A 22,549-nucleotide genomic window follows, 5' to 3' on the forward strand; every position below is an offset into this window, starting at 1 on the left:
GGGGGTGTGAAGCACAGTATGGAAAACATGAAGGGGGGTGTGAAGCACAGTATGCAAAATATGAAGGGCGGTGTGAAGCACAGTATGGAAAACCTGAAGGGGGTGTGAAGCAGAGAATGGAAAACATGAAGGGGGGGTGTGAAGCACAGTATGGAAAACATGAAGGGGGGTGTGAAGCACAGTATGGAAAACATGAAGGGGGGTGTGAAGCACAGTATGGAAAACATGAAGGGGGGTGTGAAGCACAGTATGGAAAACATGAAGGGGGGTGTGAAGCACAGTATGGAAAACATGAAGGGGGGTGTGAAGCACAGTATGGAAAACATGAAGGGGTGTGAAGCACAGTATGGAAAACATGAAGGGGTGTGAAGCACAGTATGGAAAACATGAAGGGGGGTGTGAAGCACAGTATGGAAAACATGAAGGGGTGTGAAGCACAGTATGAAAACCATTAAGGGGGGTGTGAAGCACAGTATGGAAAACATGAAGGGGGGTGTGAAGCACAGTATGGAAAACATGAAGGGGGGTGTGAAGCACAGTATGAAAAACATGAAGGGGGGTGTGAAGCACAGTATGCAAAATATGAAGGGCGGTGTGAAGCACAGTATGGAAAACATGAAGGGGTGTGAAGCACAGTATGGAAAACATGAAGGGGTGTAAGGCACAGTATTAAAAACATGAAGGGGGGTGTGAAGCACAGTATGGAAAACATGAAGGGGGGTGTGAAGCACAGTATGGAAAACATGAAGGGGGGGTGTGAAGCACAGTATGCAAAATATGAAGGGCGGTGTGAAGCACAGTATGGAAAACATGAAAGAGTGTGAAGCACAGTATGGAAAACATGAAGGGGTGTAAGGCACAGTATTAAAAACATGAAGGGGGGTGTGAAGCACAGTATGAAAAACATGAAGGGGGTTGTGAAGCACAGTATGAAAAACATGAAGGGTGTGAAGCACAGTATGAAAAATATGAAGGACAGTGTGAACCACAGTATGGAAAACATTAAGGGGGGTGTGAAGCACAGTATGGAAAACATGAAGGGGTGTGAAGCACAGTATGGAAAACATGAAGGGGGATGAAGCACAGTATGGAAAACATGAAGGGGGTGTGAAGCACAGTATGAAAAACATGAAGGGGGGTGTGAAGCACAGAATGAAAAACATGAAGGGGGGGTGTGAAGCACAGTATGCAAAATATGAAGGGCGGTGTGAAGCACAGTATGGAAAACATGAAGGGGTGTGAAGCGCAGTATGGAAAACATTAAGGGGGGTGTGAAGCACAGTATGGAAAACATGAAGGGGGGTGGGAAGCACAGTATGCAAAATATGAAGGGCGGTGTGAAGCACAGTATGGAAAACATGAAGGAGTGTGAAGCACAGTATGGAAAACATGAAGGGGTGTAAGGCACAGTATGAAAAACATGAAGGGGGGTGTGAAGCACAGTATGAAAAACATGAAGGGGGGTGTGAAGCACAGTATGCAAAATATGAAGGGCGGTGTGAAGCACAGTATGGAAAACATGAAGGGGTGTGAAGCACAGTATGGAAACCATTAAGGGGGGTGTGAAGCACAGTATGAAAAACATGAAAGGGGGTGTGAAGCACAGTATGGAAAACATGAAGGGGGGGTGTGAAGCACAGTATGCAAAATATGAAGGGCGGTGTGAAGCACAGTATGGAAAACAAGAAGGGGTGTGAAGCACAGTATGGAAAACATGAAGGGGGGTGTGAAGCACAGTGTGGAAAACATGAAGGGGGTGAAGCACAGTATGGAAAACATGAAGGGGGATGAAGCAGAGTGTAGAAAACATGAAGGGGTGTGAAGCACAGTGTGGAAAACATGAAGGGGTGTGAAGCACAGTATGGAAACCATGAAGGGGGGTGTGAAGCACAGTATGCAAAATATGAAGGGTGGTGTGAAGCACAGTATGGAAAACATGAAGGGGTGTGAAGCACAGTATGGAAAACATGAAGGGGGGTGTGAAGCACAGTATGGAAAACATGAAGGGGGGTGTGAAGCACAGTATGCAAATATGAAGTGCGGTGTGAAGCACAGTATGGAAAACATGAAGGGGTGTGAAGCACAGTATGGAAAACATGAAGGGCGTTGTGAAGCACAGTATGGAAAACATGAAGGGGGATGAAGCACAGTATGAAAAAAATGAAGGGGGTGTGAAGCAGAGAATGGAAAACATGAAGGTGGGTGTAGCTGAGTATAGAAAACATGACGGGGGTGTGAATCACAGTATGGAAAACATGAAGGGGGTGTGAAGCACAGTATGGAAAACATGAAGAGGGGTGTGAAGCACAGTATGGAAAACATGAAGGGGGGTGTGAAGCAAAGTATGTAAAATATGAAGGGCGGTGTGAAGTACAGTATGGAAAACATGAAGGGGTGTGAAGCACAGTATGGAAAACATTACGGGGGGGTGAAGCACAGTATGGAAAACATTACGGGTGTGTGAAGCAGAGTATGGAAAACATGAAGGGTGGTGTGAAGCACAGTATGTAAAACATGAAGGGGGGTGTGAAGCATAGTATGGAAAACATGAATGGGGATTAAGCACACTATGGAAAACATGAAGGGGGGGTTTAGCACAGTATGGAAAACATGAAGGGGGGTGTGAAGCACAGTATGAAAAACATGAAAGGGGTGTGAAGCACAGTATGAAAAACATGAAGGGGGTGTAAAGGACAGTATGAAAAACATGAAAGGGGTGTGAAGCACAGTATGGAAAACATGAAGGGGGGTGTGAAGCACAGTATGGAAACCATGAAGGGGAGTGTGAACCACAGATTGGAGAACATGAAGGGGGGGGGTTAAGCACAGTATGGAAAACATGCAGGGGGTGTGAAGCAGAGTATGGTAAAAAACATGAAGGGGCGTGTGAAGCACAGTATGGAAAACACGAAGGGGGGTGTGAAGCACAGTATAGAAACCATGAAGAGGGGTGTGAAGCACAGTATACAAAATATGAAGGGTGGTGTGAAGCACAGTATGGAAAACATGAAGGGGTGTGAAGCACAATATGGAAAACATGAAGACGGGTGTGAAGCACAGTATGGAAAACATGAAGGGGGTGTGTGAAGCACAGTATGCAAATATGAAGTGCGGTGTGAAGCACAGTATGGAAAACATGAAGGGGTGTGAAGCACAGTATGGAAAACATGAAGGGCGGTGTGAAGCACAGTATGGAAAACATGAAGGGGGGTGAAGCACAGTATGCAAAATATGAAGGGCGGTGTGACCCACAGTATGGAAAACATGAAGGGGTGTGAAGCAGAGAATGGAAAACATGAAGGGCGGTGTGAAGCACAGTATGGAAAACATGAAGGGGGTGTGAAGCAGAGAATGGAAAACATGAACGTGGGTGAAGCAGAGTAAAGTAAACAGACTATGAAAAACATGAGGGGGGGTGTGAAGCACAGTATGCAAAATATGAAGGGCGGTGTGACCCACAGTATGGAAAACATGAAGGGGTGTGAAGCAGAGAATGGAAAACATGAAGGGCGGTGTGAAGCACAGTATGAAAAACATGAAGGGGGGTGTGAAGCACAGTATGCAAAATATGAAGGGCGGTGTGACCCACAGTATGGAAAACATGAAGGGGTGTGAAGCAGAGAATGGAAAACATGAAGGGCGGTGTGAAGCACAGTATGGAAAACATGAAGGGGGGGTGTGAAGCACAGTATGCAAAATATGAAGGGCGGTGTGAACCACAGTATGGAAAACATGAAGGGGTGTGAAGCACAGTATGGAAAACATGAAGGGGGTGAAGCACAGTATGGAAAACATGACGGGGGTGTGAAGCACAGTATGGAAAACATGAAGGGGGGTGTGAAGTACAGTATGGAAAACATGAAGGGGGGTGTGAAGCACAGTATGGAAACATGACGGGGGGGTGAAGCACAGTATGAAAAACATGAAGGGGGGTGTGAAGCACAGTATGGAAAACATGAAGGGGGTGTGAAGCACAGTATGGAAAGCATGAAGGGGGTGAAGCAGAATATAGAGAAAATGACGGGGGTGTGAAGCACAGTATGGAAAACATGAAGAAGGTGTGAAGCACAGTATGGAAAACATGAAGGGGGTGTGAAGCAAAGTAAGAAAATATGAAGGGGGGTGTGAAGCACAGTATGGAAAACATGAAGGGGGGTGTGAAGCACAGTATGGAAAACATGACGGGGGTGTGAAGAACAGTTTGGAAAACGTGAAGGGGGGTGTGAAGCACAGTATGAAAAACATGAATGGGGTGTGAAGCACAGTATGGAAAACATGAAGGGAGTGAAGCAGAGTATAGAAAACATGACGGGGGTGTGAAGCACAGTATGGAAAACATGAAGAAGGTGTGAAGCACAGTTGGGAAAACATGAAGGGGGGTGTGAAGCACAGTATGGAAAACATGAAGTGGGGTGTGAAGCAAATTAAGGAAAACATGAAGGGGGGTGTGAAGCACAGCATGGAAAACATGAAGGGGGGTGCGAAGCACAGTATGGAAAGCCTGAAGAAGGTGTGTAGCACAGTATGAAAAACATGAAGGGGGTGTGAAGCAGACTATGAAAAACATGAGGGGGGGTGTGAAGCACAGTATGCAAAATATGAAGGGCGGTGTGAAGCACAGTATGGAAAACATGAAGGGGTGTGAAGCACAGTATGGAAACCATTAAGGGGGGTGTGAAGCACAGTATGAAAAACATGAAAGGGGGTGTGAAGCACAGTATGGAAAACATGAAGGGGGGTGTGAAGCACAGTATGCAAAATATGAAGGGCGGTGTGAAGCACAGTATGGAAAACAAGAAGGGGTGTGAAGCACAGTATGGAAAACATGAAGGGGGGTGTGAAGCACAGTGTGGAAAACATGAAGGGGGTGAAGCAGAGAATGGAAAACATGAAGGGGGGTGTGAAGCAGAGAATGGAAAACATGAAGGTGGGTGAAGTACAGTATGGAAAACATGAAGGGGGGTGTGAAGCACAGTATGGAAAACATGAAGGGGGGTATGAAGCACAGTATGGAAACCATGAAGGGGGGTGTGAAGCACAGTATGCAAAATATGAAGGGTGGTGTGAAGCACAGTATGGAAAACAAGAAGGGGTGTGAAGCACAGTATGGAAAACATGAAGGGGGGTGTGAAGCACAGTATGGAAAACATGAAGGGGGGTGTGAAGCACAGTATGCAAATATGAAGTGCGGTGTGAAGCACAGTATGGAAAACATGAAGGGCGGTGTGAAGCACAGTATGGAAAACATGAAGGGGGGTGAAGCACAGTATGAAAAAAATGAAGGAGGTGTGAAGCAGACAATGGAAAACATGAAGGTGGGTGTAGCAAAGTTTAGAAAACATGACGGGGGAGTGAAGCACAGTATGGAAACCATTAAGGGGGGTGTGAAGCAGAGTATGAAAAACATGAAGGGGGGTGTGAAGCACAGTATGGAAAACATGAAGGGGGGGTGTGAAGCACAGTATGAAAAATATGAAGGGCGGTGTGAACCACAGTATGGAAAACATGAAGGGGTGTGAAGCACAGTATGGAAAACATTACAGGGGTGTGAAGCACAGTATGGAAAACATGAAGGGTGTGAAGCACAGTATGGAAAACATGACGGGGGTGTGAAGCACAGTATGGAAAACATGAAGGGGGGTGTGAAGTACAGTATGGAAACCATGAAGGGGGGTGTGAAGCACAGTATGGAAACATGACGGGGGGGTGAAGCACAGTATGGAAAACATGAAGGGGGGTGTGAAGCACAGTATGGAAAACATGAAGGGGGGTGTGAAGCACAGTATGGAAAGCATGAAGGGGGTGAAGCAGAGTATAGAGAACATGACGGTGGTGTGAAGCACAGTATGGAAAACATGAAGAAGGTGTGAAGCACAGTATGGAAAACATGAAGGGGGGTGTGAAGCAGAGTATGGAAAACATGAAGGGGGTGTGACGCAAAGTAAGGAAAATATGAAGGGGGGTGTGAAGCAGAGTATGGAAAACATGAAGGGGGGTGTGAAGCACAGTATGGAAAACATGACGGGGGTGTGAAGCACAGTATGGAAAACAAGAAGGGGGGTGTGAAGAACAGTTTGGAAAACGTGAAGGGGGGTGTGAAGCACAGTATGAAAAACATGAATTGGGTGTGAAGCACAGTATGGAAAACATGAAGGGGGTGAAGCAGAGTATAGAAAACATGACGGAGGTGTGAAGCACAGTATGGAAAACATGAAGGGGGGTGTGAAGCAAAGTAAGGAAAACATGAAGGGGGGTGTGAAGCACAGTATGGAAAACATGAAGGGGGGTGTGAAGCACAGTATGGAAAGCCTGAAGAAGGTGTGTAGCACAGTATGGAAAACATGAAGGGGGGTGTGAAGCAAAGTATGAAAAACATGAAGGGGGTGTGAAGCAGACTATGAAAAACATGAGGGGGGTGTGAAGCACAGTATGCAAAATATGAAGGGCGGTGTGACCCACAGTATGGAAAACATGAAGGGGTGTGAAGCAGAGAATGGAAAACATGAAGGGCGGTGTGAAGCACAGTATGGAAAACATGAAGGGGGTGTGAAGCAGAGAATGGAAAACATGAAGGTGGGTGACGCACAGTATGGAAAACATGAAGGGGGGTGTGAAGCACAGTATGAAAAACATGGAGGGGGTGTGAAGCACAGTGTGAAAAACATGAAGGGGGTGTGAAGCACAGTATGAAAAACATGAAAGGGGTGTGAAGCACAGTATGGAAAACATGAAGGGGGTGTGAAGCACAGTATGGAAAACATGAAGGGGGTGTGAAGCACAGTATGGAAAACATGAAGGGGGTGAAGCAGAGTAGAGAAAAAAAGACAGGGGTGTGAAGCACAGTATAGAAAACATGAAGGGGGTGATGCACAGTATGGAAGACATGAAGTGGTGTGTGAAGCACAATATGGAAAACATGAAGGGGGTGTGAAGCACAGTATGGAAAACATGAAGGGGGTGTGAAGCACAGTATGAAAAACATGAAAGGGGTGTGAAGCACAGTATGGAAAACAAGAAGGGGGTGCGAAGCACAGTATGGAAAACAAGAAGGGGTTGTGAAGCACAGTATGGAAAACATGAAGGGGTGTGAAGCACAGTATGGAAAACATGAAAGGGGTGTGAAACAGAGTGTTAAAAACATGAAGGGGGTGTGAAGCAGAGTATGGAAAACATGACAGGGGTGTGAAGCAGAGTATGGTAAAAAACATGAAGGGGCATGTGAAGCACAGTATGGAAAACATGAAGGGGGGTGTGAAGCACAGTATGGAAACCATGAAGGGGGGTGTGAAGCACAGTATGCAAAATATGAAGGGTGGTGTGAAGCACAGCATGGAAAACATGAAGGTTTGTGTGAAGCACAGCATGGAAAACATGAAGGGTTGTGTGAAGCACAGTATGGAAAACATGAAGGGGTGTGAAGCACAGTATGGAAAACATGAAGGGGGGTGTGAAGCACAGTATGCAAATATGAAGTGCGGTGTGAAGCACAGTATGGAAAACATGAAGGGGTATGAAGCACAGTATGGAAAACATGAAGGGGTGTGAAGCACAGTATGGAAAACATGAAGGGGGGTGTGAAGCACAGTATGCAAATATGAAGTGCGGTGTGAAGCACAGTATGGAAAACATGAAGGGGTATGAAGCACAGTATGGAAAACATGAAGGGGGGTGTGAAGCACAGTATGAAAAAAATGAAGGGGGTGTGAAGCAGAGAATGAAAAACATGAAGGTGGGTGTAGCAGAGTATAGAAAACATGACGGGGGTGTGAAGCACAGTATGGAAATCATTAAGGAGGGTGTAAAGCACAGTATGAAAAACATGAAGGGGGGTGTGCAGCAGACTATGAAAAACATGAAGGGGAGTGTGAAGCACAGTATGAAAAACATGAAGGGGGGGTGTGAAGCACAGTATGCAAAATATGAAGGGCAGTGTGAACCACAGTATGGAAAACATGAAGGGGTGTGAAGCACAGTATGGAAAACATGAAGGGGGTGTGAAGCAGAGAATGGAAAACATGAAGGAGGGTGAAGCAGAGTATAGTAAACATGATGGGGGGGTGAAGCACAGTATGGAAAACATGAAGGGGGGTGTGAAGCACAGTATGAAAAACATGAAGGGAGGTGTGAAGCACAGTATGGAAAACATGACGGGGGTGTGAAGCACAGTATGGAAAACATGAAGGGGAGTGTGAAGCACAGTATGAAAAACATGAAGGGGGTGTGAAGCACAATATGAAAAACATGAAGGGGGTGTGAAGTACAGTATGCAAAGCATGAAGGGGGTGAAGCAGAGTATGGAAAACATGAAGGGGGGTGTGAAGCAGAGTATGGAAAACATGAAGGGGGGGTTTGAAGCACAGTATGGAAAACATGAAGGGGGTGTGAAGCAAAGTAAGGAAAATATGAAGGGAGGTGTGAAGCAGAGTATGGAAAACATGAAAGGGCGTGTGAAGCACAGTATGGAAAACAAGAAGGGGGGTGTGAAGAACAGTTTGGAAAACGTGAAGGGGGGTGTGAAGCACAGTATGGAAAACATGAAGGGGGTGAAGCAGAGTATAGAAAACATGACGGGGGTGTGAAGCACAGTATGGAAAACATGAAGAAGGTGTGAAGCACAGTTGGGAAAACATGAAGGGGGGTGTGAAGCACAGTATGGAAAACATGAAGGGGGGTGTGAAGCAAAGTAAGGAAAACATGAAGGGGGGTGTGAAGCACAGTATGGAAAACATGAAGGGGGGTGTGAAGCACAGTATGGAAAGCCTGAAGAAGGTGTGTAGCACAGTATGGAAAACATGAAGGGGGGTGTGAAGCACAGTATGAAAAACATGAAGGGGTTGTGAAGCAGACTATGAAAAACATGAGGGGGGGTGTGAAGCACAGTATGGAAAACATGAAGGGGTGTGAAGCAGAGAATGGAAAACATGAAGGGCGGTGTGAAGCACAGTATGGAAAACATGAAGGGGGTGTGAAGCAGAGAATGGAAAACATGAAGGTGGGTGAAGCTGAGTATAGTAAACATGACGGGGGTGTGAAGCACAGTATGGAAACCATTAAGGGGGGTGTGAAGCACAGTATGAAAAACATGAAGGGGGGTGTGAAGCACAGTATGGAAAACATGACGGGGGTGTGAAGCAGAGTATGGAAAACATGAAGGGGGGTGTGAAGCACAGTATGGAAACCATGAAGGGGGGTGTGAAGCATAGTATGGAAAACATGAATGGGGATGAAGAACAGAATGGAAAACATGAAGGGGGGGTGAAGCACAGTATGGAAAACATGAAGGGGGGTGTGAAGCACAGTATGAAAAACATGGAGGTGGTGTGAAGCACAGTGTGAAAAACATGAATGGGGTGTGAAGTACAGTATGGAAAACATGAAGGGGGGTGTGAAGCACAGTATGAAAAACATGAAAGGGGTGTGAAGCACAGTATGGAAAACATGAAGGGGGTGTGAAGCACAGTATGGAAAACATGAAGGGGGGTGTGAAGCACAGTATGGAAAACATGAAGGGGGTGTGAAGCACAGTATGGAAAACAAAAAGGGGGTGTGAAGCAGAGTGTGAAAAACATGAAGGGGGTGTGAAGCAGAGTATGGAAAACATGACAGGGGTGTGAAGCAGAGTATGGTAAAAAACATGAAGGGGCGTGTGAAGCACAGTATGGAAAACATGAAGGGGGGTGTGAAGCACAGTATGGAAACCATGAAGGGGGGTGTGAAGCACAGTATGCAAAATATGAAGGGTGGTGTGAAGCACAGCATGGAAAACATGAAGGGGTGTGAAGCACAGTATGGAAAACATGAAGGGGGGTATGAAGCACAGTATGCAAATATGAAGTGCGGTGTGAAGCACAGTATGGAAAACATGAAGGGGTGTGAAGCACAGTATGGAAAACATGAAGGGGGGTGAAGCACAGTATGAAAAAAATGAAGGGGGTGTGAAGCAGAGAATGGAAAACATGAAGGTGGGTGTAGCAGAGTATAGAAAACATGATGGGGGTGTGAAGCACAGTATGGAAACCATTAAGTGGGGTGTGAAGCACAGTATGAAAAACATGAAGGGGGGTGTGAAACAGACTATGAAAAACATGAAGAAGGGTGTGAAGCACAGTATGGAAAACATGAAGGGGGGGTGTGAAGCAAAGTATGCAACATATGAAGGGCGGTGTGAACCACAGTATGGAAAACATGAAGGGGTGTGAAGCACAGTATGGAAAACATTACGGGGGGGTGAAGCACAGTATGGAAAACATTACGGGGGGGTGAAGCAGAGTATGGAAAACATGAAGGGTGGTGTGAAGCACAGTATGTAAAACATGAAGGGGGGTGTGAAGCATAGTATGGAAAACATGAATGGGGATGAAGCACAGTATGGAAAACATGAAGGGGGGGTGAAGCACAGTATGAAAAACATGGAGGGGTTGTGAAGCACAGTATGAAAAACATGAAAGGGGTGTGAAGCACAGTATGAAAAACATGAAGGGGGTGTGAAGCACAGTATGGAAAACTTGAAGGGGGTGTGAAGCACAGTATGAAAAACATGAAGTGGGTGTGAAGCACAGTATGGAAAACATGAAGGGGGGTGTGAAGCAGACTATAGAAAACATGAAGGGGGTGTAAAGCACAGTAAAGAAAATATGAAGGGGGGTGTGAAGCACAGTATGGAAAACATGAAGGGGGTGTGAAGCACAGTATGGAAAACATGAAGGGGGATGAAGCAGAGCATAGAAAACATGACGGGGGTTTGAAGCACATTATGGAAAACATGAAGGGGGGTGAAGCACAGTATGGAAAATATGAAGGGGGGTGTGAAGCACAGTATGAAAAACATTAAGGGGGTGTGAAGCACAGTATTGAAAACATAAAGGGGTGTGTGAAGCACAGTATGAAAAACATGAAGGGGGGTGAAGCACAGTATGGAGAACATGAAGGAGGGTATGAAGCACAGTATGGAGACCATGAAGGGGGGTGAAGCACAGTATGGAAAACATGAAGGGGGTGTGAAGCACAGTAAGGAAAACATGAAAGGGGGTGTGAAGCAGAGTATAGAAAACATGACGGGTGTGTGAAGCACAGTATGGAGAACATGAAGGAGGGTGTGAAGCACAGTATGGAAAACATGAAGGGGGATAAAGCAGAGTATAGAAAACATGACGGGGGTGTGACGCACAGTATGAAAAACATGAAGGGGGGTGTGAAGCAGAGTATGGAAAACATGAAGGGGGTGAAGCAGAGTATAGAAAACATGAAGGGGGGTGTGAAGCACAGTATGGAGAACATGAAGGGGGGTGTGAAGCACAGTATGGAAAACATGATGGGGGGTGAAGCACAGTATGGAAAACATGAAGGGGGGTGAAGCACAATATGGAAAACATGACTGGGGTGTGAAGCACAGTATGGAAAACATGAAGGGGGGTGTGAAGCACAGTATGGAAAACATGACGGGGGTGTGAAGCACAGTATGGAAAACATGAAGGGGGGTGTGAAGCACAGTATGGAAAACATGAAGGGGGTGTGAAGCAGAGTATGAAAAACAGTAGATGGTGGCCCGATTCGAACGCATCGGGTATTCTAGAATAGGTATGCGGCCGACGGGGCGCAATTAGCAGAGCGGCGTGTAAATTTGGCGCCCAAATCGCTGATTGGTCGCGTTAGGCAACCGCGACCAATCAGCAAAGTGGTGTTTAAATTTGGCGGCAATATCGGTGATTGGTCGCGGGCGGCGGCCGCGACCAATCTGCAAACCGTGTTAGTGAGGATTGGAGAGCGTGTTTAAATTTGGCACCAAAATCGCTGATTAGTCGCGACCAATCAGCAGAGCGGTGTTTAAATTTGGCGCCAATACTGCTGATTGGTCACGGCCGCCGACCGCGACCAATCAGCAGAGCGATATAGAGCGGGGTTTAAATTTGGCACCAAAATCGCTGATTGGTCGCCGGCCGCGACCGATCAGCAGAGCGGTGTTTAAATTTGGCGCCAAAATCGCTGATTGGTCGCGACCAATCAGCAAAGAGGTCTTTAAATTTGGCGACAATACTGCTGATTGGTCGCAGCCGGCGACCGCGACCAATCAGCAGAGCGATGCAGAGCGGGGTTTAAATTTGGCGCCAAAGTCGCTGATTAGTCGCGGCTGACGGCCGCGACCAATCAGCAAAGCGTTGTTTAAATTTTGCGCCAATACTGCTGATTGATCTCAGCCAGCGGCCGCGATCAATCACCACAGCGTTGTTTAAATTTGGCGCCAATCTCGCTGATTGGACGCATCTGGCGTCCGCGACCAATCAGCAGAGCGCTTTTTTAAATTTGGCGCCAAGCTCGCTGATTGGTCGCGGCTGGCGTCCGCGACCAATTAGCACAGCAGTGTTTAAATGTGGCGGCAAGATCGGTGATTGGTCGCGTCCGCTATTTAAATGTGGCGCCCAAATCGGTGATTGGTCGCAGGCAGCGGCCGCGACCAATCAGCAGAGCGGTGTTTAACTTTAGCGCCAAGATCACTGATTGGTCGCGTGCGGAGAGCGCGACCAATCAGCGAATCGTATTGGTGAGGAGCGGGGAGCGGAATCGTATTAGTGAGGACCGGGGAGCGCCGCTGCCTGTGTGGCTACTTCCGCTGCGAGAACCCGGGACTTGAGCGACTGCTCGCAGCAGAAGTATCCCGACCCGCAGCTCCGCTCCCCGGTCTTCCCTTCACACCCTAGCTACTGATGTCCCCACAGTATCCGCATGGTGTTACAAAGGTCCGGACATTTGTGTTAAAAAGACTATGAAAAACATGAGGGGGGTGTGAAGCACAGTATGCAAAATATGAAGGGCGGTGTGACCCACAGTATGGAAAACATGAAGGGGTGTGAAGCAGAGAATGGAAAACATGAAGGGCGGTGTGAAGCACAGTATGAAAAACATGAAGGGGGGTGTGAAGCACAGTATGCAAAATATGAAGGGCGGTGTGACCCACAGTATGGAAAACATGAAGGGGTGTGAAGCAGAGAATGGAAAACATGAAGGGCGGTGTGAAGCACAGTATGGAAAACATGAAGGGGGGTTGTGAAGCACAGTATGCAAAATATGAAGGGCGGTGTGAACCACAGTATGGAAAACATGAAGGGGTGTGAAGCACAGTATGGAAAACATTACAGGGGTGTGAAGCACAGTATGGAAAACATGAAGGGGGTGAAGCACAGTATGGAAAACATGACGGGGGTGTGAAGCACAGTATGGAAAACATGAAGGGGGGTGTGAAGTACAGTATGGAAAACATGAAGGGGGGTGTGAAGCACAGTATGGAAACATGACGGGGGGGTGAAGCACAGTATGGAAAACATGAAGGGGGGTGTGAAGCACAGTATGGAAAACATGAAGGGGGTGTGAAGCACAGTATGGAAAGCATGAAGGGGGTGAAGCAGAATATAGAGAAAATGACGGGGGTGTGAAGCACAGTATGGAAAACATGAAGAAGGTGTGAAGCACAGTATGGAAAACATGAAGGGGGGTGTGAAGCAGAGTATGGAAAACATGAAGGGGGTGTGAAGCAAAGTAAGAAAATATGAAGGGGGGTGTGAAGCACAGTATGGAAAACATGAAGGGGGGTGTGAAGCACAGTATGGAAAACATGACGGGGGTGTGAAGAACAGTTTGGAAAACGTGAAGGGGGGTGTGAAGCACAGTATGAAAAACATGAATGGGGTGTGAAGCACAGTATGGAAAACATGAAGGGAGTGAAGCAGAGTATAGAAAACATGACGGGGGTGTGAAGCACAGTATGGAAAACATGAAGAAGGTGTGAAGCACAGTTGGGAAAACATGAAGGGGGGTGTGAAGCACAGTATGAAAAAAATGAAGGCGGTGTGAAGCAGAGAATGGAAAACATGAAGGTGGGTGTAGCAAAGTTTAGAAAACATGACGGGGGAGTGAAGCACAGTATGGAAACCATTAAGGGGGGTGTGAAGCAGAGTATGAAAAACATGAAGGGGGGTGTGAAGCACAGTATGGAAAACATGAAGGGGGGGTGTGAAGCACAGTATGCAAAATATGAAGGGCGGTGTGAACCACAGTATGGAAAACATGAAGGGGTGTGAAGCACAGTATGGAAAACATTACAGGGGTGTGAAGCACAGTATGGAAAACATGAAGGGTGTGAAGCACAGTATGGAAAACATGACGGGGGTGTGAAGCACAGTATGGAAAACATGAAGGGGGGTGTGAAGTACAGTATGGAAACCATGAAGGGGGGTGTGAAGCACAGTATGGAAACATGACGGGGGGGTGAAGCACAGTATGGAAAACATGAAGGGGGGTGTGAAGCACAGTATGGAAAACATGAAGGGGGGTGTGAAGCACAGTATGGAAAGCATGAAGGGGGTGAAGCAGAGTATAGAGAACATGACGGGGGTGTGAAGCACAGTATGGAAAACATGAAGAAGGTGTGAAGCACAGTATGGAAAACATGAAGGAGGGTGTGAAGCAGAGTATGGAAAACATGAAGGGGGTGTGACGCAAAGTAAGGAAAATATGAAGGGGGGTATGAAACACAGTATGGAAAACATGACGGGGGTGTGAAGCACAGTATGGAAAACAAGAAGGGGGGTGTGAAGAACAGTTTGGAAAACGTGAAGGGGGGTGTGAAGCACAGTATGAAAAACATGAATTGGGTGTGAAGCACAGTATGGAAAACATGAATGGGGTGAAGCAGAGTATAGAAAACATGACGGAGGTGTGAAGCACAGTATGGAAAACATGAAGGGGGGTGTGAAGCAAAGTAAGGAAAACATGAAGGGGGGTGTGAAGCACAGTATGGAAAACATGAAGGGGGGTGTGAAGCACAGTATGGAAAGCCTGAAGAAGGTGTGTAGCACAGTATGGAAAACATGAAGGGGGGTGTGAAGCAAAGTATGAAAAACATGAAGGGGGTGTGAAGCAGACTATGAAAAACATGAGGGGGGTGTGAAGCACAGTATGCAAAATATGAAGGGCGGTGTGACCCACAGTATGGAAAACATGAAGGGGTGTGAAGCAGAGAATGGAAAACATGAAGGGCGGTGTGAAGCACAGTATGGAAAACATGAAGGGGGTGTGAAGCAGAGAATGGAAAACATGAAGGTGGGTGAAGCACAGTATGGAAAACATGAAGGGGGGTGTGAAGCACAGTATGAAAAACATGGAGGGGGTGTGAAGCACAGTGTGAAAAACATGAAGGGGGTGTGAAGCACAGTATGAAAAACATGAAAGGGGTGTGAAGCACAGTATGGAAAACATGAAGGGGGTGTGAAGCACAGTATGGAAAACATGAAGGGGGTGTGAAGCACAGTATGGAAAACATGAAGGGGGTGAAGCAGAGTAGAGAAAAAAAGACAGGGGTGTGAAGCACAGTATAGAAAACATGAAGGGGGTGATGCACAGTATGGAAGACATGAAGTGGTGTGTGAAGCACAATATGGAAAACATGAAGGGGGTGTGAAGCACAGTATGGAAAACATGAAGGGGGTGTGAAGCACAGCATGAAAAACATGAAAGGGGTGTGAAGCACAGTATGGAAAACAAGAAGGGGGTGTGAAGCACAGTATGGAAAACAAGAAGGGGTTGTGAAGCACAGTATGGAAAACATGAAGGGGTGTGAAGCACAGTATGGAAAACATGAAAGGGGTGTGAAACAGAGTGTTAAAAACATGAAGGGGGTGTGAAGCAGAGTATGGAAAACATGACAGGGGTGTGAAGCAGAGTATGGTAAAAAACATGAAGGGGCATGTGAAGCACAGTATGGAAAACATGAAGGGGGGTGTGAAGCACAGTATGGAAACCATGAAGGGGGGTGTGAAGCACAGTATGCAAAATATGAAGGGTGGTGTGAAGCACAGCATGGAAAACATGAAGGTTTGTGTGAAGCACAGCATGGAAAACATGAAGGGTTGTGTGAAGCACAGTATGGAAAACATGAAGGGGTGTGAAGCACAGTATGGAAAACATGAAGGGGGGTGTGAAGCACAGTATGCAAATATGAAGTGCGGTGTGAAGCACAGTATGGAAAACATGAAGGGGTATGAAGCACAGTATGGAAAACATGAAGGGGTGTGAAGCACAGTATGGAAAACATGAAGGGGGGTGTGAAGCACAGTATGCAAATATGAAGTGCGGTGTGAAGCACAGTATGGAAAACATGAAGGGGTATGAAGCACAGTATGGAAAACATGAAGGGGGGTGTGAAGCACAGTATGAAAAAAATGAAGGGGGTGTGAAGCAGAGAATGAAAAACATGAAGGTGGGTGTAGCAGAATATAGAAAACATGACGGGGGTGTGAAGCACAGTATGGAAACCATTAAGGAGGGTGTAAAGCACAGTATGAAAAACATGAAGGGGGGTGTGCAGCAGACTATGAAAAACATGAAGGGGAGTGTGAAGCACAGTATGAAAAACATGAAGGGGGGGTGTGAAGCACAGTATGCAAAATATGAAGGGCAGTGTGAAGCACAGTATGGAAAACATGAAGGGGTGTGAAGCACAGTATGGAAAACATGAAGGGGGTGTGAAGCAGAGAATGGAAAACATGAAGGAGGGTGAAGCAGAGTATAGTAAACATGATGGGGGGGTGAAGCACAGTATGGAAAACATGAAGGGGGGTGTGAAGCACAGTATGAAAAACATGAAGGGAGGTGTGAAGCACAGTATGGAAAACATGACGGGGGTGTGAAGCACAGTATGGAAAACATGAAGGGGAGTGTGAAGCACAGTATGGAAAACATGAAGGGGGTGTGAAGCACAATATGAAAAACATGAAGGGGGTGTGAAGTACAGTATGCAAAGCATGAAGGGGGTGAAGCAGAGTATGGAAAACATGAAGGGGGGTGTGAAGCAGAGTATGGAAAACATGAAGGGGGGGTTTGAAGCACAGTATGGAAAACATGAAGGGGGTGTGAAGCAAAGTAAGGAAAATATGAAGGGAGGTGTGAAGCAGAGTATGGAAAACATGAAGGGGCGTGTGAAGCACAGTATGGAAAACAAGAAGGGGGGTGTGAAGAACAGTTTGGAAAACGTGAAGGGGGGTGTGAAGCACAGCATGAAAAACATGAATGGGGTGTGAAGCACAGTATGGAAAACATGAAGGGGGTGAAGCAGAGTATAGAAAACATGACGGGGGTGTGAAGCACAGTATGGAAAACATGAAGAAGGTGTGAAGCACAGTTGGGAAAACATGAAGGGGGGTGTGAAGCACAGTATGGAAAACATGAAGGGGGTGTGAAGCACAGTATGGAAAACATGAAGGGGGTGTGAAGCACAGTATGGAAAACATGAAGGGGGTGTGATGCACAGTATGGAAAACATGAAGGGGGTGAAGCAGAGTAGAGAAAAAAAGACAGGGGTGTGAAGCACAGTATAGAAAACATGAAGGGGGTGAAGCACAATATGGAAGACATGAAGGGGTGTGTGAAGCACAATATGGAAAACATGAAGGGGGTGTGAAGCACAGTATGGAAAACGTGAAGGGTGGTGTGAAGCAGAGTATGGAAAACATGAAAGGGGGTGTGAAGCACAGTATGGAAAACATGAAGGGGGTGTGAAGCACAGTATGGAAAACAAGAAGGGGGTGTGAAGCACAGTATGGAAAACAAGAAGGGGGTGTGAAGCACAGTATGGAAAACATGAAGGGGTGTGAAGCACAGTATGGAAAACATGAAAGGGGGTGTGAAACAGAGTGTTAAAAACATGAAGGGGGTGTGAAGCAGAGTATGGAAAACATTACAGGGGTGTGAAGCAGAGTATGGTAAAAAACATGAAGGGGCATGTGAAGCACAGTATGGAAAACATGAAGGGGCATGTGAAGCACAATATGGAAACCATGAAGGGGGGTGTGAAGCACAGTATGCAAAATATGAAGGGTGGTGTGAAGCACAGTATGGAAAACATGAAGGGTGGTGTGAAGCACAGTATGGAAAACATGAAGGGGAGTGTGAAGCACAGTATGAAAAACATGAAGGGGGTGTGAAGCACAGTATGAAAAACATGAAGGGGGTGTGAAGTACAGTATGGAAAACATGAAGGGGGGTGTGAAGCACAGTATGAAAAACATGAAGGGGGTGCGATGCACAGTATGGAAAACATGAAGGGGGGTGAAGCAGAGTAGAGAAAAAAAGACGGGGATGTGAAGCACAGTATAGAAAACATGATGGGGGTGAAGCACAGTATGGAAGACATGAAGGGGTGTGTGAAGCACAGTATGGAAAACATGAAGGGGGTGTGAAGCACAGTATGGAAAACAAAAAGGGGGTGTGAAGCAGAGTGTGAAAAACATGAAGGGGGTGTGAAGCAGAGTATGGAAAACATGACAGGGGTGTGAAGCAGAGTATGGTAAAAAACATGAAGGGGCGTGTGAAGCACAGTATGGAAAACATGAAGGGGGGTGTGAAGCACAGTATGGAAACCATGAAGGGGGGTGTGAAGCACAGTATGCAAAATATGAAGGGTGGTGTGAAGCACAGCATGGAAAACATGAAGGGGTGTGAAGCACAGTATGGAAAACATGAAGGGGGGTATGAAGCACAGTATGCAAATATGAAGTGCGGTGTGAAGCACAGTATGGAAAACATGAAGGGGTGTGAAGCACAGTATGGAAAACATGAAGGGGGGTGAAGCACAGTATGAAAAAAATGAAGGGGGTGTGTAGCAGAGTATAGAAAACATGATGGGGGTGTGAAGCACAGTATGGAAAACATGAAGGGGGGGTGTGAAGCAAAGTATGCAACATATGAAGGGCGGTGTGAACCACAGTATGGAAAACATGAAGGGGTGTGAAGCACAGTATGGAAAACATTACGGGGGGGTGAAGCACAGTATGGAAAACATTACGGGGGGGTGAAGCAGAGTATGGAAAACATGAAGGGTGGTGTGAAGCACAGTATGTAAAACATGAAGGGGGGTGTGAAGCATAGTATGGAAAACATGAATGGGGATGAAGCACAGTATGGAAAACATGAAGGGGGGGTGAAGCACAGTATGGAAAACATGAAGGGGGGTGTGAAGCACAGTATGAAAAACATGGAGGGGGTGTGAAGCACAGTATGAAAAACATGAAAGGGGTGTGAAGCACAGTATGAAAAACATGAAGGGGGTGTGAAGCACAGTATGGAAAACTTGAAGGGGGTGTGAAGCACAGTATGAAAAACATGAAGTGGGTGTGAAGCACAGTATGGAAAACATGAAGGGGGGTGTGAAGCAGACTATAGAAAACATGAAGGGGGTGTAAAGCACAGTAAAGAAAATATGAAGGGGGGTGTGAAGCCCAGTATGGAAAACATGAAGGGGGTGTGAAGCACAGTATGGAAAACATGAAGGGGGATGAAGCAGAGCATAGAAAACATGACGGGGGTTTGAAGCACATTATGGAAAACATGAAGGGGGGTGAAGCACAGTATGGAAAATATGAAGGGGGGTGTGAAGCACAGTATTGAAAACATAAAGGGGTGTGTGAAGCACAGTATGAAAAACATGAAGGGGGGTGAAGCACAGTATGGAGAACATGAAGGAGGGTATGAAGCACAGTATGGAGACCATGAAGGGGGGTGAAGCACAGTATGGAAAACATGAAGGGGGTGTGAAGCACAGTAAGGAAAACATGAAAGGGGGTGTGAAGCAGAGTATAGAAAACATGACGGGTGTGTGAAGCACAGTATGGAGAACATGAAGGAGGGTGTGAAGCACAGTATGGAAAACATGAAGGGGGATAAAGCAGAGTATAGAAAACATGACGGGGGTGTGACGCACAGTATGAAAAACATGAAGGGGGGTGTGAAGCAGAGTATGGAAAACATGAAGGGGGTGAAGCAGAGTATAGAAAACATGAAGGGGGGTGTGAAGCACAGTATGGAGAACATGAAGGGGGGTGTGAAGCACAGTATGGAAAACATGATGGGGGGTGAAGCACAGTATGGAAAACATGAAGGGGGGTGAAGCACAATATGGAAAACATGACTGGGGTGTGAAGCACAGTATGGAAAACATGAAGGGGGGTGTGAAGCACAGTATGGAAAACATGACGGGGGTGTGAAGCACAGTATGGAAAACATGAAGGGGGGTGTGAAGCACCGTATGGAAAACATGAAGGGGGTGTGAATCAGAGTATGGAAAACATGAAGGGGGTGTGAAGCAGAGTATGAAAAACAGTAGATGGTGGCCCGATTCGAACGCATCGGGTATTCTAGAATAGGTATGCGGCCGACGGGGCGCAATTAGCAGAGCGGCGTTTAAATTTGGCGCCCAAATCGCTGATTGGTCGCGTTAGGCAACCGCGACCAATCAGCAAAGTGGTGTTTAAATTTGGCGGCAATATCGGTGATTGGTCGCGGGCGGCGGCCGCGACCAATCTGCAAACCGTGTTAGTGAGGATTGGAGAGCGTGTTTAAATTTGGCACCAAAATCGCTGATTAGTCGCGACCAATCAGCAGAGCGGTGTTTAAATTTGGCGCCAATACTGCTGATTGGTCACGGCCGCCGACCGCGACCAATCAGCAGAGCGATATAGAGCGGGGTTTAAATTTGGCACCAAAATCGCTGATTGGTCGCCGGCCGCGACCGATCAGCAGAGCGGTGTTTAAATTTGGCGCCAAAATCGCTGATTGGTCGCGACCAATCAGCAAAGAGGTCTTTAAATTTGGCGACAATACTGCTGATTGGTCGCAGCCGGCGACCGCGACCAATCAGCAGAGCGATGCAGAGCGGGGTTTAAATTTGGCGCCAAAGTCGCTGATTAGTCGCGGCTGACGGCCGCGACCAATCAGCAAAGCGTTGTTTAAATTTTGCGCCAATACTGCTGATTGATCTCAGCCAGCGGCCGCGATCAATCACCACAGCGTTGTTTAAATTTGGCGCCAATCTCGCTGATTGGACGCATCTGGCGTCCGCGACCAATCAGCAGAGCGCTTTTTTAAATTTGGCGCCAAGCTCGCTGATTGGTCGCGGCTGGCGTCCGCGACCAATTAGCACAGCAGTGTTTAAATGTGGCGGCAAGATCGGTGATTGGTCGCGTCCGCTATTTAAATGTGGCGCCCAAATCGGTGATTGGTCGCAGGCAGCGGCCGCGACCAATCAGCAGAGCGGTGTTTAACTTTAGCGCCAAGATCACTGATTGGTCGCGTGCGGAGAGCGCGACCAATCAGCGAATCGTATTGGTGAGGAGCGGGGAGCGGAATCGTATTAGTGAGGACCGGGGAGCGCCGCTGCCTGTGTGGCTACTTCCGCTGCGAGAACCCGGGACTTGAGCGACTGCTCGCAGCAGAAGTATCCCGACCCGCAGCTCCGCTCCCCGGTCTTCCCTTCACACCCTAGCTACTGATGTCCCCACAGTATCCGCATGGTGTTACAAAGGTCCGGACATTTGTGTTAAAAAGACTATGAAAAACATGAGGGGGGTGTGAAGCACAGTATGCAAAATATGAAGGGCGGTGTGACCCACAGTATGGAAAACATGAAGGGGTGTGAAGCAGAGAATGGAAAACATGAAGGGCGGTGTGAAGCACAGTATGAAAAACATGAAGGGGGGTGTGAAGCACAGTATGCAAAATATGAAGGGCGGTGTGACCCACAGTATGGAAAACATGAAGGGGTGTGAAGCAGAGAATGGAAAACATGAAGGGCGGTGTGAAGCACAGTATGGAAAACATGAAGGGGGGGTGTGAAGCACAGTATGCAAAATATGAAGGGCGGTGTGAACCACAGTATGGAAAACATGAAGGGGTGTGAAGCACAGTATGGAAAACATTACAGGGGTGTGAAGCACAGTATGGAAAACATGAAGGGGGTGAAGCACAGTATGGAAAACATGACGGGGGTGTGAAGCACAGTATGGAAAACATGAAGGGGGGTGTGAAGTACAGTATGGAAAACATGAAGGGGGGTGTGAAGCACAGTATGGAAACATGACGGGGGGGTGAAGCACAGTATGGAAACATGACGGGGGGGTGAAGCACAGTATGGAAAACATGAAGGGGGGTGTGAAGCACAGTATGGAAAGCATGAAGGGGGTGAAGCAGAATATAGAGAAAATGACGGGGGTGTGAAGCACAGTATGGAAAACATGAAGAAGGTGTGAAGCACAGTATGGAAAACATGAAGGGGGGTGTGAAGCAGAGTATGGAAAACATGAAGGGGGTGTGAAGCAAAGTAAGAAAATATGAAGGGGGGTGTGAAGCACAGTATGGAAAACATGAAGGGGGGTGTGAAGCACAGTATGGAAAACATGACGGGGGTGTGAAGAACAGTTTGGAAAACGTGAAGGGGGGTGTGAAGCACAGTATGAAAAACATGAATGGGGTGTGAAGCACAGTATGGAAAACATGAAGGGAGTGAAGCAGAGTATAGAAAACATGACGGGGGTGTGAAGCACAGTATGGAAAACATGAAGAAGGTGTGAAGCACAGTTGGGAAAACATGAAGGGGGGTGTGAAGCACAGTATGGAAAACATGAAGTGGGGTGTGAAGCAAAGTAAGGAAAACATGAAGGGGGGTGTGAAGCACAGCATGGAAAACATGAAGGGGGGTGCGAAGCACAGTATGGAAAGCCTGAAGAAG

The sequence above is a fragment of the Phyllobates terribilis genome, unplaced genomic scaffold (genome assembly GCF_046119375.1).
Source record: "Phyllobates terribilis strain yellow unplaced genomic scaffold, ASM4611937v1 Scaffold_9__5_contigs__length_417890890, whole genome shotgun sequence".
NCBI classification, from domain to species: Eukaryota; Metazoa; Chordata; class Amphibia; order Anura; family Dendrobatidae; genus Phyllobates; species Phyllobates terribilis.